Genomic DNA, 17,706 nt, shown 5'->3' on the forward strand with positions numbered 1-17,706 from the left:
CTCCCACTTGGATAAGTCTAGTAACTATTACTGCAAGTATGACTTCAGGAACCGATCGACAATCGTAGCTCTTTACAAGGTTTCTCGAAACTTGAGAAGATGATGGTACGCCATTTAAGATAAGTGATCATATAATCCTCTGTTCTAGATATCAGTCGGACAAATACATGGAACAATGTCTTACTTATTGTCCAACATTTGTTTCCCGATTTCCGATTTGTTTGACAAAGAACTTTATTGAACACATCAATCTAGTTCTGACCGGGCCCGGTACATAGGTCAAAACAAAATCATCGAGGGGCCCAGATATCAGCTTCTAATCCAAGAAGGAACAGATAAACTTCGACTCATATGTTTGTTCTACTACTTATTGAATTACACATAAGAGCACGATTTTATAACATCGAGTTACCAATGCGTTTTTCGTACAATCAATGCATAACCAACTCGTAAGTAACAAATCATATCTCTAGGTTTAAAGACTTATATGATATTACCGTCTCACGATCACTCGAGATAGAATTCCATGAAGTGATTCCAGTGAGCGTGGGTTGAGTCCAATGCTCAGAACTTATGAGCACTCATGATTGTTGTAGCCTTGTCCCAGACCTCTACAATCAAACATGACAGTCTTGATTCATACCTACTTCCGACATATGACCGACTGTGGAGGTTTGAATAATATGTTATACCAAACAAAATTATTCTGGAAGTCAAAACATGCAAAAGAAATATAGTAAACGATCGACAAGAGATAGCAACACTTTACTCATAAATAAAACACTTTTATTCATCATCAAATGTCAATTACACTTTACAAATTTCGAGATTATCTAACTACTAAATCTAATATCATCCTTCAGCCCTATGCTCCGAGCATGCTGGAGATGCTTAACCCGAGTCAGTCCCTTCGTGAGGGGATCTGCTGGGTTCTCATCCGATGATACCCTCTTTGCCACGAGGAGTCCTTCTTCGATCCGATGTCTGATGAAATGGTATTTTCTGTCGATGTGTCTGGATCTCCCGTGATCCCTTGGTTCCTTGGCTAATGCAACTGCACTTTCACTATCACAGAAAATTTCCATCGGCTCTTTAATAGCTGGTACAACTCCAAGGTCTCCAATGAAGTTTCTCAGCCATAACGCCTCCTTTGCCGCTTCGCTAGCTGCAATATACTCTGATTCACAAGTAGAATCTGCCACTGTCTCTTGCTTGGAACTCTTCCAAGAAATTGCTCCTCCATTTAGGGTAAAGACCCAGCCCGACTGAGAGCGGAAGTTATCCCTATCAGTCTGGAAGCTAGCATCACTATACCCTACAACTCTCAAGTCATCACTCCCACCGAGGGTAAGGACCCAGTCCTTAGTCCTTCGTAGGTACTTGAGAATATTCTTTACCGCAATCCAGTGTGCCTTGCCAGGGTTCCCCTGAAACCTGCTAACCATGCTCAAGGCAAAGGCTACATCAGGTCGAGTACACGTCATAGCATACATGATCGAACCTACAGCCGAAGCATAAGGTATTCGACTCATTTCTGCTATCTCAGCCTCAGTGCTAGGGCTTTGTGTCTTACTCAGCTTGGCGCTACTCTGGATGGGCAACTCTCCTTTCTTGGAGTTTTGCATTCTGAATCTCTTCAGAATCTTCTCCAAGTAGGTACTTTGACTAAGTCCAATTAGTCTTTTACTCCGATCTCTCAAGATTCTTATCCCTAAAATATAGGCAGCTTCACCAAGGTCCTTCATAGCGAAACACTTTCCAAGCCAGGACTTTACTTCCTGCAAGGTTGGAATGTCGTTTCCTATGAGTAGTATGTCATCCACATACAATACCAAAAAGCTAACTATACTCCCACTAGCCTTGACATATACACAAGATTCATCTTCACTCCTAGAAAAGCCAAATTCCTTGACCTTTTCATCAAAGCAAAGATTCCATCTGCGAGGTGCTTGCTTTAATCCATAAATGGATTTCTCAAGCTTACACACTCTATTAGGGTACTCGTTACTGACAAAACCCTCTGGCTGACTCATGTAAACATCTTCAGCCAACTTTCCATTAAGGAAAGCGGTTTTGACATCCATTTGCCAAATTTCATAGTCATGAAATGCGGCTATGGCTAACAGAACCCGAATAGACTTAATCTTGGCTACCGGAGAAAAGGTCTCATCATAGTCCACTCCAGGAATTTGAGAGAAGCCCTTTGCAACCAGTCTAGCCTTATAAGTGTGTACTTTACCATCCATGTCGGTCTTCTTCTTGAAGACCCATTTGCACCCTACAGTCTTTCGACCTGGTACATTCTCAACCAAGTTCCAAACTTGATTGTCATACATGGATTGTATCTCGCTATCCATAGCCTCTTTCCATTTGGCAGACTCGGGGCCCGCCATGGCTTCCTCGTAACTGTTAGGGTCATCTTGACTTACTAGTGTCTCATCACTAATAAGTGTCTCACCTTCTGCAGTAATATGGAATCCATAGTAATGCTCAGGTGCACTCCTAACTCTCGTGGAACGCCTCAGAGGTACAGATTCGTCAATTGGCTCAACAGGAGTTTCCTCCTCAAGTTGAGGGCTAGAGTTTGAAGTTCCTTCACCACTTGACTCTTGAATTTCTTCAAGATCAACTTGCCTCCCACTGTCTCCTTGGCTTATAAACTCTCTTTCTCGAAAGACTCCTCTTCTTGCTACAAAGACCACGTTGTCACTAGGTCTGTAGAAGAGGTAACCAAAGGAATGCTGTGGGTAGCCGATGAAAATACACCTCTCGCTTCGGGGTTCGAGCTTATCATGAGTCTCGCGTCTCACGAAAACCTCGCAGCCCCAAATCTTGATGTGGTCTAGTTTAGGTACTTTACCAGTCCACATCTCGTGAGGAGTTTTGGCAACTTTCTTTGTAGGGACTAGATTAAGGATATGGGCGGCAGTCTCTAAGGCATACCCCCAGAATGAGATTGGTAGCGAAGCTCGACTCATCATGGAACGAACCATGTCCAACAAGGTTCGATTACGCCTCTCAGCCACACCATTCAACTGCGGTGTCCTAGGAGGTGTCAATTGTGAGACAATCCCACATTCCTTTAGATAGTCAAGGAACTCTGAACTAAGATACTCACCACCTCGATCGGATCGAAGCATCTTAATGTTCCTGCCCAATTGATTCTCGACTTCCTGTTTAAATTCCTTAAACTTCTCGAAAGTCTCTGACTTATGCTTGATTAAGTAGACATATCCATATCTACTGTAATCATCGGTAAAAGTCAAATAATAACGATTAGCATCTCTTGTGGCATGTTTGAATGGTCCACACACATCCGTGTGTATAAGGTCCAACAAACCTTCACCCCTTTTACACGAGCCTGTGAAGGGTGACTTTGTCATTTTTCCAAGTAAGCATGATTCGCAACTATCATTTGACTTTAGGTCAAACGACTCCAAGACTCCATCTTTTTGGAGTTGGCCTATGCGTTTCTTGCTTATATGTCCAAGACGACAATGCCATAATGATGCTTTATCCAAGTTATTATTATTAGTAGAATCAATACACAAAACATTATTTCCTAAGTTATCTACAATAGATACAGCTTCATACACACCATCACAAGGTAATGCTTTAAAATAAAGTACATTATTAAAGAAAACATTAATCGAACCAACTTCATTATCAAACGAAAAGGTGAAACCTTGTTTGTACAATGCATGAAAGGAAATAATATTTCTTGCCATTTCTGGCGAATAACAACACTTATTCAAATCTAAATTTAACCCACTACTTAGCGATAAAGTATAAACTCCAATCTTGGTGACAGGTGTAACTTTCCTATTCCCCATGATTAAGTTTATTCTTCCTTGCTCCACATTCTCACTTCTTCCCAGTCCCTACAAGTCACAGCAAATATGAATTCCGCAACCTGTATCAAGGACCCAAGATTTCGAATGGGGTGAGTTATTAGAAATGATAGTGTAAATACCTGCATGGTTGGGTTTGACTTTCCCATCCTTTACATCTTGCTGGTACTTTGGGCAGTTCCGCTTCCAATGAGCTTTTTCGTGGCAATAGAAGCATTCAGCCTCTTTTGGGTCAGAAGAAGGAGTAATGAAACCTTTCTTGGTTCCACTTGAAGAAGAGCCATCAAGGGTCCGAGCCTTGGTACCCTTTGAAGATCTCTTTCTCTTCCTCCCTCGACTCTGCCCGATTGCCAAGACCGGAGTTGTTTCTGGAGTAGGAGTGATAGCAACCGACTTCCCCTTAAGACCTGTTTCTGCGGTCTTGAGAAGTCTCTGAAGTTTGCTGAGGGTGACCTCTTCCTTGTTCATGTGATATGTCATGCGGAATTGATCATAGCACGATGGTAAAGAGTGCAAAATGATATCTATTGCAAGCTCCTCAGGGAAGTTCACATTGAGCTTCAGCAACCGATCCACATACCTTTTCATTTTCTGCATGTGGCTCGTGACGGACTCTCCGTCCTTCATCATGGTTGTTATCATGGAGCAGATGACTTCGTACCTCTCTTGTCGTGCACTTTGATGGTATCTTTCCATCAAATCTTGGTGCATTTCATAAGGGTAGAAGTCTTCGTAAGACTTTTGGAGTTCAGCTGTCATGGTGGCTAACATGATGCAAGCCACCTTGGTTGCATCTCTTTCATGAGTATGAAAGTCAGCGATCTCCTGGGGAGTTGCAGTGGACTCGTCAATTTCCTTAAGCTCCTTGTCAAGGACATATTCTTTGTCCTCGTAACGGGTAATCATCCTGATGTTTCTGATCCACTTATTGAAGTTGGATCCATCAAAGGTGACTTTCCCACATAGACTCATAAGAGTAAAGGAGCCATTAGGATTCGAGCCAGAAGCATTATTTGAAGACATCTGAAAGAGAAGAACAAGTTTAGTTTAGATTTGAGAGAGTCCTTAATAAAACACCCAAATGTAATATTAAGGCTAGGATCCAATCACAATATAGTATAACTTAGAAGAGGTATGCCGTAATCTAAGCTATACCATATTTGAAAGGTAGGTGAATGACGATTCACCAATTTCCACCACGAAAACCGAAATATTAAATATTTAGTTTTTATTGGTTTTAGAAATTCCTAGATTCTTTGAGATCCAATGAACTTTTCAAAGGCATGTTTCGATCTCGGGAGTGCCCTCCAGGTTTTGTGACTGGGATGCCGAGGATCACAAAACGAGGTGTGAAGTAACCATGCAAATCACTTGGTACCCTTAAAGTTTATCACTCAATCGATGTGCCGGTAAACCACACACGCTCCACCGATACTATAATAAACCTTAAGTCACCCTTTACCTACCTTGTTAAGTCCAAGTTAGTTTGCCGGTTAACCACACACGCTCCACCAACGACTCAGACAAAGTGTAAAGTGTAATTTCATGGATTAGCACCTTATTCACATTTTTCCTAAAGTAACTAAGATTGGGAATTTAATAAACATTTAGTTACTTTATATATTCATCATACTTTGAATGAGAATTTATAAGTCCTTGTCTTACCCGTTCGGCTAACGACCCTCCACCAGTCAAGCAAGCGGTGGGTGAGAATATTCACCCATTAAGTCACCATTTTATAGGCAACAACCTTATACCCACCTTATAGACCGGCTTCGTGAATGAGGCGTACTAGCGGTAAGACGACTTTATTCTTATACATATATATATAATTATTAAATTATCATAATATAAGTATAAGGGTTGAATTTTAACTTTTAAAATTCTAGGGGTTGGAACTAAAGTTTTAACTTAACTTTACTTGTTCCAAAACTTGAGGGCAAGTTTTGTAACTTTCAAAACTTTTCATTTCTTGTAACTTATGAGTTTAATAGAGTCATAAAATGAAGACTCTTCATTTTTATAACTCTTGTGTTTTCTTAATGGTTTTAACTCAAGTGTGACTCTTGGTTTTCCATAACTTAAGGATAAGTTATGGACTCCATTAAAACACATTATGATCAAGAATTAAACTACCAAATAGGTTACAAATAATTCCTATGATCATCTAAAACATCATAAGAACAAGAACATGAATATGAACATAATCAAAAATTACATAAAACTTTGTAATTTTGATAACTAGTTGTTGTAAATGAATTATCAAAACATTACACCACCAAAAACAAGTTTATATTTACTAAAACAGTTTAGGGTAATGTTTCTAATTCATTTTCCAGCAACTTAATCGAAATTCTGCACTCATTCGACCCTACTCGCCGAGTGCATGAACACTACTCGCCGAGTTGGTTGAAGATACACATGGACTCGGCGAGTCCCCCCTATGGACTCGGCGAGTCCGATCGCAGACAGCAAATTTTTCGATTCTGTTTTCAACTTTTAAGAACAAATAAGAACAAACAAGCCTAGGCTCTGATACCACTGATGGGTTTTGAGCATTCTAACACTTCCTAAGTGTACATGCAACCCTAATAACCTTGGATCTATGTTTGTCTAATTTGTCATGCAAAGTTGATTTCCAAGGTTATATTCCTATCTAGCATACATGGGGAACAATTTTAACATAAAGTATAGATAGAATAACTTACCTTGTTGTTGCTTGTGTTCCTTGAAACCTTGTGAGCCTAGCACCTCAAGTGGTGATGCCTCAAATGCTTCACACAACACCAAATGCTCTTGGAAGAACTTATGAGAGAATACACACTTCTTCAAATCGGCCAAGCCCTCTTTTTCTTAGTGTGTAACCGATTTGGGAGGAGATCATATTCCTTATATAGTGTTGACACATCTAGGGTTAAACCCTAATGTGTCATGACTCTTCATTTCCATGACCCATGGGTTTGTAACTCCCATGGAGCATCCATGGAGCATCCTATGGGTGGAACCCAACTTGATGATCCATGGAGCCTTTTAGCCCACTATACAAGATATGGATGATTTACTTAATCAACCCATATATTTAATTAGTTATCTTTTGATCACTTAATTAATTCTAAATTAATTCTTGATCAAACTAATCAAATAATATTATTAATATATTAGAACTTATAATATATTAATAATCTCCAAGCGTTATTTCTCTCATTTAGTTTATCCAATTGCATGGTGCCATGCAACCCAAATGGACCATGCCGGGTCGGGTCAAGTACATACCAGAAATAGTTATGGACTTAGACACCTTATCCAACAGATATTTTATATAATTGACAGATATATCAAATTAAATTGATGATATACTAAAATTATTCAACGTTGCGCCAAAACTAATGCAAAGTTTTTGCGAACACTAAATAAATAAGAACAAACATAAAAGCTAGCATTTATATTTATAATCAATTTAAAATAAACCAATCATGATTTAGAAAAGAATCTTCATTGATGATATACTAAAATTAAATCTATATAATATTTAACATTTTATAAATTATATTACATAACTTTATTTGAATAAATGAAATAGTTGTTAATATTTAATGCAATAGAAAAAACGGTATATTGATTGTCAATATATGTTGAAATTAGGTCACATTATTATGCAAGGAACGTCTAATTAAAATGCTTATAAATATATAAATTTCATAACTATATAAGACGAGTAAAGTCGTTCAACTAATAAAACAAAAAATGATGTCTACAAAGAGATCTTTCAATGATTATATATATATATATATATATATATATATATATATATATATATATATATATTATCGTTTTCAATGTATTTTCTACACATTTCAATAATACCAATAACCATATATATTTTTTATAATCATTATACAATATCTACAAACGATTATATGTTTTTTTATGCGTTTCCCGCGTTTAACGCGGGCTATAATCTAGTTCATACTATGATAATAAGAACCATTCTTATAATATAAAACTACAATTTTAAAAACATAAAATAAGAATATATACAATATTAAAAAAAAAATATACACAACTTTCTTTACCACATTCTTTAAGAGTATGACATCATTCTTGAAGAACATACAAAAGTTTTATAATATATACTACATTCTTTAAGAATATGGCAACATTATTCAAGAATATGTCTTTGTTGTTTGATGGTTTTCCCATGCATCTATCTTTACCTCTTCATGTTTGAACCTAACACACAAATCATTCAATTAAAACACACAAAAAATACATGAGAAATCATCTTATAAAAAATAGATCAAGAACATTCATTAGATAGAACCAAAAGCTATAGGAAAATTGATAGGTCAAAGCTTCAATTTTATGTTCTAGAGCATAGGAAACAAACATGTTAACTAACCATGCTACCAAAAACCTAAACTTAATGATTATGTTAAAAAACAGAAGTTAAAAAGAAAAGTTGAGATCCATGTTGACTTTGGGTAAAAACTAAGTTATGAGTGAGAATGAAATTCTTTTATAGAATTTCATTATATTAGAATGATATTCTGGTAGAATGATATTCTGCAAGAATAACAACCATAAAATTAAATTATAAGGCTTCTGATCTACATTCTTGAAAGAATGGAATGATAAAAAGAATACACAAAAAACCTCTATTAAATAGACAAATTAATCATAATACATTAAAACATATTAAGAAATATTGTCCATTAAAACTCAAGTTTTCTAGAATGTTGGTAACATAATTTGTTATAAGCAACACACATGACATAAGATATCATCCACCATTAATTAAGTTGAATCTACAAAATTTAGCACTAGCATAAAAGAGAATATATGTATGAACATGAAAAAGATTTGTGAATACTCACTAAATATGAACACTAAAAATATAAAAATAATATGTAAATCATGTTTATATACTAGATACTAATTATAAGTATGTTCTAGGTTTTGACGAGTGGCCTCTCAAAAGTCAGACAACTATTATCAAGTGAGTATCAGAGCTCTCTTCTCTTCTGAGACTAATGGCTACAAAAAAGGTGATAGACTAAAGAAAAACTGGGGGTTGAAATTTGTATGGAACCACGTAAAGTGATTCAGGTTTATATACTAGTTACTGATTATGATAGTTAAATTAAAACCCAATACCTGCATCATTAGCCCAATCACTATAATTTTGACTATAAATCTATTTGAGAAAAAACCCTACTTTGTATCCAAGTTAAGTTCAAAAAATATGGATTGATGACTTAACAAATTGCATCCCAAATTAGAACACATAGAACATGAATTGTTATTATAATCAATTAGTCAACGAACTTTAATGATTCAATTTCAGTTTATATCTAAAGCAATTTTATGAAAATCAAGATTTTGAGAAGCGAATACAGGTAACCTGAAAGGGTATTCTTGAACCAACAGTGAAGAGGAAGGTGTCGATTGTCTTCGGAAACATAAGGCCAAAGGTGCTAGAGGTTTACCTCCGGAGGATCTCCATCAACAATCTACTTTGACTATACATGGGAGGTGTCTGATGTACTGAAGAAGAGGATGATACTATTTTAATGTGGTGATTCCATACAATGTTGTTGGTGATGGTGTTTGATTGCGATTTGTGGCCTGACAGTGGTGAGGGATGCATTAGATATGTAGATCCCCTCTCCATCTCTTCGATTAACAAGTGGGTAAGAAAAGAAAGAAAAATAAGGAAAGAGATGATAGTATAAGTTTTGGTGCATACTAAAGGTGGTGTATGGTGGAAGCAGGTAATGGTTGGTGATAATGCTGGGCGGCAATGGCTTAATTCCATCCGGTAACAACTGACAGACGGTGGGTATGGAGGATGGACAAAAGATTGTGAAAAAGAACCAGGGGTGCTTAAAAGCCAAAGGAGAGAAGATACAAATACAACATGATAAGGAAATATTAAAGATTAACTATTTACCCATAATTAAATATAGAGAAAGTTACCATTTATGTTTTTGGATGATTAAATTTGATCAATGGTTGATATTAGGTCATACAATCACAGAATATTTACCATTTATACATGAACCTAACTCTCTCTCTCTCTATATATATATATGGAGTCCGTATATGGACTTATTTTTATAAGCATACCAAAATATCGTAAGGATAATTGATAACCAAGGTTCTAAAAAGCTCGTCTTGGTTCCGCCATGGCGCGCCACAACTCCAAGGTTTGCATCTGCCATCAAGCTTTACCAAAATGACGCCTTAACTGATATATGTGTATAAAAATGAATAATAGTTGAAAATACATATAAAAATATTAATTATATAGAAAATTATCGTCTTAAGTCACGCCTTACAAACGTCATGACTCGCCAAGGCTTGAAAAAGTTTGAGGCTTGATATTGCCGCAAAATCACGTATTACGGTATTTAGAACCTTGTTGATAACCGACATATAATGAAACTCGAAAGGGGAGAAAGAGTTTGTATCGTATAAAAAATTACGAGTTGTAGCCTAGACTGTTGGGATCCTCTTTACCTATGAATATCGTATTCCTTCCTTTGTGGTCCTTTTCCAAATAAATTAAAGTTGATGGATAAATAAATCATAAATAAAGAAAAAGCAAAAATAAAGGGGATCTAATAAGCTGTAATTACCCTTTTGAATAGTTTGAAGAGGCTCTTGGATCTTACAATCTTTTTCGATTCGTAATTTCTTTTTTGAACCGGATTCATAATTTCTTAGTTTCAAGAAAAGTAATACATAAAACGCAATAAAAAATGTTTCTAAATGATTTATAAGTCCTCAGCAAAATATATCAACGATTTAGATTAAGAAAGTGAAGTGGTAGTTCATATCTTTTTTATCCATTAATGATTATGATTTAAAAATTTATATTACAATCCACATGAATTGTTGTATATAAAAAAATATTAAATAAGAATAAACTCTTTTTACATTAATCCAGTCATGTTAGAAGTAACTAATTAACCGAATGTTTAAATTATGATAACTAATGCTTAAATAAAAGAACCATGTGTTAATTGGCACGAATGATCTAAAAAACTTATTATTATTTTTTTTGAAAAAGTAAAATTTGTGGTTTTCATAAAACATGATAAAATAGAAAAAAAGTTAAAAAATATAACAATATTATATCCCCTAAATTTATGAATATATTTTTCACAAAAATTGACTTTATCATATAAAGATGTTTAGCTGTAAAACTTGTTATCCGTTTTTATTTTCGTTTATTGTATGATGCTAACTACATTTTACTACATTTTATTGATATAACTTATAGTGAAAATGAATAACAATATTCATTTTATAGCATGTGTTTTATACTATCGCCCTCAAACTTTGCAAGTTTACAAATCTTACTTTTTAAGTTTCAAACCGACCATAAAAATAAGAGATACACCATAATACGATTCATAATACGATTGTACTTTATGTGTTCCTTTTCCGTTATCTATTCTTAAAAAACCAATAAACTATTGATATCTTCTTAAACTAAAAAAAAAACCCTTAGTTTACTATTGTTATGTAAATCTACTTATATCTTCTTGTTATTTATATATGTTCAGTAAAATTAGTTGAAAGTTAGTAGCTAGTAGTTGGTGGTTGGTAGATAAAAACTGAAAAATACATTTTTTATTTGTATATGAATGTTCGAAAAAATAATTATAAACTTTTAAAACATATAAAATTACATAAAAGATATATTTATAAAATAAAATATGAACAAAATTCTTAAAAAAGATAATTAAGTCAATTTGTAAAAATATAAAATAGTTTTTAGGTAAATGCAACTTGAAGTTGTTTTTAAATTTAGAGTTTTTGTTTGGATGCTACTATATGTATTCTCTCTCACTCACATAAATTGTGACATAATAGGAATAATAGGAGATATACAAATATTATTACACTTACATAGGAGGTATACAAAACAATTGAGGTGGTACGTATATAATCTCCCTTTTGTTTAAAGCTAAGAAGCTCCTAACAACAAAACTTCTTTTTTCGTGTTTTTTTTTAACTCTAAAAACTACATGCCAAACTCACTCTAAATTACAACTTTATTTTATTGTTTTGCAATATATTTTATAAAATAAAATAGTTTAAGTAAAAATAATCCGGTATGATGATTAGAAATTGTTGAGGATATTGTTTTCTTAGATTTAAGAATGATAATATTTAAATATTTATAATATTCTCATTCATGTGTGAGTGTATTGAGTAATAACAACTCATTGTATATGATAATCATGTCACGAGAACATGTTCAAAACTTTGAATCTAGATATCATAATTATGGGCATGTAGTTTTCACTTAAACTTTAAACATCAGTTGGGCAAACTATTAAATCAACATAGTTATGGAAGAAGAAATTGACTGATTATTGAATCAAACATAAAGATGATATAAATAATAGCAAAAACAGATATACAAATTAATAAGGATGATCGTTGTATTTTATTTTCATATAAAATATTCATAATATATGAGCTTTTTTCTTTTAAAAAATAAAAGCAACGTTAAGACTTCACCCGTGATGGAGTTTGTTATGACTTCACCTGTGATGGAGTTTTTCCAATTAGTATGATACAATCAATTGTTAATAACCAACTTATAAAAAAAAATAAGATACTACATATCAAAATTTATGGAGTCCAAGTTAGAGGGAACAATCATTCTATTCTAGAGTCTTTATATATAATAATAATAATAATTTTTACCATTGTGTAAAATACTTAGGGATATATACACTAAAGCCTCAATATTTTTAATGAATTGATAAGAAAATCCTAAACTTTATTTTATTTTTTTTACAGTAAAATCCTAACTACTGATAGATTTTGACAAGATTACCCTTTTTTACCAGTTAGCAAGTAATTAGGATTTTACTATAAAAAAATAAAATTAAAGACTTTCTTATCAAATCATTGAAAATATTGACACTTTAATGTATAGTTTTGGTTTTCCTATAACAAATAATTTATTAGCCTTGTGAGACCTAATTCGTAGCCAAAAAACTTTTAATTGTGATTTTCGTCCCAACACCACTAGTTTTCTTACCGTCATCATCTTTACACTGCTACAATCAGGATAAGAGGAAACAGATGCAAAAGTGAGAAAGTGTGAGAAGACTTGTAAAATTTATTCTTGGTCCGCCGCCAAATCTTAAACTGAAAAGAGGGAACAAATTATACAAAAACAAATAATACACGCCTAGTCAAAATGGTGTGAATGTTAGGAATGGGTAAGAAGAAAAGCTTCATCTTTTCCGACTTCTTAGTTCTCCATTTTTAGGACTACAAAAAGCTCACACAACTTTGGTTCTTTCTTTCTTTCTTGATTCCATTTTTTTCAATGTCGGTTTGTTAAGAATAAAAAAAAATTATTTAACAAGAAACAAACGCTAAGGATTTCAATAGGATCTAGTTGACCGGTTCCAATAACTCTTATGCTTAAAAACTATCATATCATTAAATTTCTAACAAAACAAAGAGAGATATACACTAAAATCCCAATGTTTTCAATGATTTGACAAGAACGTGCTAAACTTTATTTTTTTTGACAGTAAAATCCTAATTACCAGATAACCGACAAAAAATGGTAATGTGTCAAAAACTGTCGGTAGTTAGGATTCAACTGTCAAAAAATAAAGTTTAGGACTTTTCTGTCAAATAATTGAAAATGTTGAGACTAGACTGTATATATCCTAAATACTTATTGAAAAAGCTATCATATTATAGATAATGTATAAATATTAGTTAGCTATTATAACGTCTGTGTTTCTGGGCTAGTCATTAATATCGATGTAATAGTCTAGGTTAACCTTTGTAACCCGTCTTGAAATAATAAAGATGTATTATTTGAGTATTAGGTGTTTTGTGCTTAATTGTGTGACTTAAATGAATTAAGGATAAAAATAAGCGTCAAAATGAAATATTAGATAAAGCCGATATCTATGAAGGATGTGGTAGTGGTCGTGACGAGGTTTCCGAATATATAAAAAACGCTGAAATCCGAGTTATAGTGAAGAAGTTATGACCTATTGAAGTTTCGCGACAAAACCAGCACGACGCTATATGACGTATTTAACGCCCGCAGATCCGGGCTAGTCAATTTAGTGACAATAAGCATCAAAATTGAGTTTTTGATGGAAGATTATTTAGAAGGATTAATCAAAACCAAGTTGTAGTATATGTTACAAGGGTTTGCTACATATAAAGAACACTAAAATCCGAGTTATAACGAAGAAATTATGACCCATCAAAGTTTTCGGCAAAAACGGCACGACACCGAGAGACGTATCTAACGCCCGTAGATTAGGGCTAGTCAATTTAATGTCAATAAGCATCAAAATGACTTTTGATGGAAGATTATTTTGAATACAATCTTAACTAAGTTGTAGTATATGTTACAAGAGTTCCGTACATATAAAAAACGCTGAAATTTGAGTTATAACAAAGAAGTTATGACATGTCGAAGTTTCGCGATAGAACCGGCACGACGTTGAATGACGTAAAAAATGAATTTACGTTAGAGCGATATTTAGCCTTAGCGATCTAAACAAAAGTCGTAGAGTTCATTAAACCATGAGCGTGCATAAAAAGAACGTCAAAATCTGACTTCGTATAAGAAAGTTATGATTTTTCTAAGTTTCGACTTAGCGGTATGCAACCCGAATACTCGATTTAAGATCGAGCGGGTTTTAGCCGAAACAATCTAAACGAGAATCGAAGATCTTGTTGATAGTAGTGCAACGGTAAAAAGACAGACGAAAACGGACGTCAGATGAAGAAGTTATGAATTTATAACGAAGTTTTCTTGTCTCGACCTACTAAAAATAAATAATAAAAATAAAAACAAAATTAGCCAACGGAGTCTAAACGAAAGTCATAGAGCGTAGTCTCACATACGCGTGGATATAAAGAACATCGAAAATGGATTTCGTATGAGTAAGATATGAATGTTTGAAGTTTATTAGATAATTAAAATATTAAACTTAATTATAAATTTCGATATTATCCGAAGGGGGGGGGGGATTCAGTGACCTTATCCAGGTTACACCCAGTGTAACTAGAGGATTACGCCCAACGTAATCGAAGGTTCCAGTCCCTATAAAAGGAAGTCGAAGCTTTCGAGTTTCTTTGCTCATTTTCTTTCCTTCTCTCGCATTTTTACATCGTTTTGCGTGCAAGAAATATCCCAAATCCCCGATATTAATCCCGAGCCCTGAAGCAAGTTCCGAAGCCCCGAAGATCCCGAGAAGTGAAATTCCCGAGCAGAAGCTCCACTCGCGAGAAGCCCGGTTTTTGTGAAGATCTTCCAGATCTACCGAAGAATACTACTTTTACAAGCCGTAGTGCTGTCAGAGCATCGTCTAATCAAGTGAGTGTGTAATTACTTTCTTCTAACACATAAATACAAAGTATTTGCTATGGAATACGTGCTATGTGTTTATATACTGTTTGTTTGTTTGAGATGGGTGGAATGAATGTTTTATATGGGTTTTAAATGAGTTAACATGTGTATATATATATATATATATATATATATATATATATATATATATATATATATATATATATATATTTATATCGACAAATATGTTGGGTAGAACATGGGTATATGGAATAGTTGGTGTGTGATGAAAGATCAATGTCGAGTAAACCTTGGCGACTATGGAGTTAGTACTTGTTGAGTAAACCTTGGCGACTATGGAGTTAGCGCATGTTGAGTAAACCCTAGCGACTATGGAGTTAGCGCTTATTGATTAACCTTGGCGACTATGGAGTTAGCACTTGTTGAGTAAACCTTGGTGACTATGGAGTTAGCACTTGATAGCTATGGATTTCATACCTGATAGATAAACTTTGACAGCAATGGACTTCGTGCCAATTCCTTAGGTTAATCCTTAGGAGTGAGTGAATGAAGGATAGTTGGTTCTTAGGGTAAAACCTTGTCGACTTTGGAGTTAGCGCTTGTTGAGTAAACCTTGGTGACTATGAAGTTAGCGCATGTTGAGTAAACTCTGGCGACTATGGAGTTAGCGCTTCTTGATTAACCTTGGCAACTATGGAGTTAGCGCTTGTTGAGTAAACCTTGGCGACTATGGAGTTAACACCTGATAACTATGGATTTCGTACATGATAGATAAACTTTGACAACAATGGGCTTCGTGCCAATTCCTTAGGTCAATCCTTAGGAATGAGTGAATGAAGGACAGTTGGTTCTTAGGGTAAAACCTTAAGAGTAAAGAAGATAATAGAGATGGGTAGTTGGGTAAATTGTTTGATAATTGAATATAATAATTATATTATTGTGGGTTGAAAACCCTATATGCTCACTAGGCTCCCAAGGCTGACCCACTCAGTTTTCTTTGCATTAAAGGTAATGGCACAAGGTTATAAGTTGGTGGAATTGACGAGAGATTTGTGATTATAGATCAGTAGTTATAAATAACTGTTGTAAGGTCTATTTTATATTGTTTATGCTTTTGGTCTGTATCGGAACGTGACATCCTGAGATTTTTTTTGTTTAATGAAAATACATTTCTTTAAAGAAATGCTTTGATAAATTCCTATCACATTTTGTTTTGGGAACAAATTCCGCAACTGTTTTCTGTAAACAATTTCTCTGATTTTAAAACAAAGCATAAACAAGTCGATCTTTTATGGCCGTGAAAATGAAGATGTCACAGTTGGTATCAGAGCATTAGTTTAAGCGGACTAGGAATTTGTAGGAAATTTCTAGACTTAAACTTAGAATGTTAAGCAATGATTGTGAGATGAGTGTCTACCATATTTTAGACACGAGCGCTAATATGTTTTAGGAAAGTTTCCTAAAATGCTTTTATGTGCTAAATGTTATATATTTTCCATATATGATATTATTTGTTCGGATCTACGGTCTGTTGCCGACCGGGTCTGAAAACCTTATGTGTTTAGGATTCTAAGCGTACGACTACAATATTAGAACTAGCATGTAAACGTTTCAGAATGATAATGATGATTTGAATATCTACCATGAATGTGGATCTAAATTCACCTTATTCGGTGTATAGATCAACAATGGTGAGAACGAGAAGTGGAGTTGGAAACGCTGACGAACACAGGAATGAAGCACTTGTGATTGAACCAGTAGTTGTGGCAGCAGTAGCACTTGAGCCAATGACAATGGCCGGAGTTCAAGTGATGATCCAGACAATGTTGGATCATCAGATGGAAGAAACCAGACGTCTAATTAGGCAGAATCGCGAAGAATTGTCAATTCAAGTAGAAGAGCCCGAAGTAAATGGAGGGCAGTCTGAAGGAGGAAACTACAGTGGGACCGTTGGTCAATCCAACCCACCAATAGTTCGCCAAAACAACCAGGATGGAGGAAATGACAGACGTGGATGCAAGTACAAGGATTTCATGGCATCCAAACCACCATTTCTTTTTAGGAGCCCGACACCGGTGCAATTCATGGACTGGATATCCGAGATGGAGACAATGCTTGAAAGTTGCGAGTGTAGCAACAGACAGAAGACCGAGCTCGCAATTACTCTGTTAAAATCTGGAGTACTGAGCTGGTGGAAGTTACTGGCTGGTTCGATGCCCAAGGGGGAAGCTAGCAAGATGTCTTGCGAAGAGTTCGTGGTGCAACTGGAAATGCAATACTACTCTGAGCAGGATCTTCTGGAAATCAAAATGAGTTCCAGAATCTGAAGAAGGGAAAATTTAGCGTCACTGAATACGCTACAAGCTTTACGGAGAAAATGAAGCTTATTCCATACCTAATTCCAACTGAACTTTCCAAGGTCAACAAATAGCCTAATGGATTACCAGCAGACTTTGGTCCGATAGTCAAGCAAGC

The sequence above is a fragment of the Lactuca saligna genome, chromosome 8 (genome assembly GCF_052625555.1).
Source record: "Lactuca saligna cultivar CGN05327 chromosome 8, ASM5262555v1, whole genome shotgun sequence".
NCBI lineage: Eukaryota > Viridiplantae > Streptophyta > Magnoliopsida > Asterales > Asteraceae > Lactuca > Lactuca saligna.